Source organism: Nannospalax galili, unplaced genomic scaffold, assembly GCF_000622305.1.
Source record: "Nannospalax galili isolate Female #2095 unplaced genomic scaffold, S.galili_v1.0 scaffold611, whole genome shotgun sequence".
Classification (NCBI taxonomy): domain Eukaryota; kingdom Metazoa; phylum Chordata; class Mammalia; order Rodentia; family Spalacidae; genus Nannospalax; species Nannospalax galili.
In genome coordinates, this window is record NW_008330486.1 from 74,366 (window position 1) to 75,563 (window position 1,198).

At 47.2% G+C, this 1,198-nt stretch overlaps 1 protein-coding gene across 1 annotated transcript in view; it reads right to left on the bottom strand.

The window, feature by feature from the left end:
* Positions 1-298: 298 nt before the first annotated feature.
* Aqp9 (aquaporin 9) overlaps positions 299-1,198 on the bottom strand; it is a 78,660-nt gene continuing 77,760 nt past the window's right edge. Inside the window, exons 7-8 of the transcript XR_003851808.1 lie at positions 761-884; positions 299-612 (exon numbers count right to left, since the gene is read on the bottom strand). The gene's annotated coding sequence lies outside the window, so the exon portion shown is untranslated. The remainder of the gene's footprint in view (positions 613-760; positions 885-1,198) is intronic.

Here is a 1,198-nt window from a genome sequence, read left to right on the forward strand (position 1 = left end):
TTGAGGGTGAGAGAAGCAGAGCTGAGCAGGGAAAGTGTCCTAGAAGCTGTGATCCCAGCTGCATCCTGAGAAGGTAGCGTTCACTCAGGAGAGAAGGGAGCCTGAGAGGACGGTCCTGCCTGACACACAGTGGCTGGGCTGCTCTCCCAGAGGCATCGCCATTCTTTCCCTTGCACTGGGCCGAGCAGCCTCTTTGCCCAGAGGCCAACAGCTGGGCCTGTCCAACTTGAACAGGATCACATGCGTATATTTCTGGAATTTTCACTTCAACACCAAACTTCATCTTCTAAGCTAATTTTATTTTGCTCTTCATCAGGATTTCTTACTAAAAATGAGAAACACACACTCTTGAAAGCAACTTTCAAATCTTCTTTTAGAAGGAGTAGAGGTTTCCAGAATTTTTTATAAGCTTTCAAATTTAGTGCTGTTTTGATGCTCTAATTACCTCTGCTAACTCTCTTCTGTGGAACAAGCTTAGAATTTACTTCCTTTGCTCCCAGAGTTCTTCCCCATTGGTGACTCTGTTTTTCCCGAGGATCATGTTGCTGGAAGACCACCTCCTGGAGAATGGAGGCTCCATCACTATGCTGGAACTGGGCAGCTTCTGAATTTCTTTCAGAAAAAGAGAAAAAACAATCATTTTCCTCTTGAGACTCTTGCTGCTGAGGCTTGGCCTGCATTCGTTTGGTGCATCTGCACACACGATCTGCAGGGACAAGGCAGGAGACCCATCCCTGCATGCTCAGAGACACAGTCTCACCTGCACCTGGTTTTGGAGAATGGCACATTGGAAGCATCTCCAGGTGTTCCTGGGCCACACTGCAGGGGAGGAGCCAAAGCCTGCCTCTGACTTCCAGGAGCCCAGAGGAATCGTCTCCTGAAATCTAGAAGAAAGAAAGAGTGCAGAAAGAACTTCCTGTGAGATTTATCTTCTCTGGGGCCAAGAAGCCGTCACTGGTGACACAGCTGCCTCAGGCCGCACCTTTCATGTAAATCCAGCTGCAACTTTACACATCTCTATATACAAAATTCTGGTGCGAAGAGAAAATTAAAATTACCTACCTAACCTGTCACACTTTCCTTCAAGTCTAGGGTTAAATTCTTTGTTCATAATCCACTCCACTTCTTAAATCTGACACCCGAGATTCATCCTTCTTGCCTTCCTCCTCCTCCTCCTCCTCCTCCTCCTCCTCCTCCT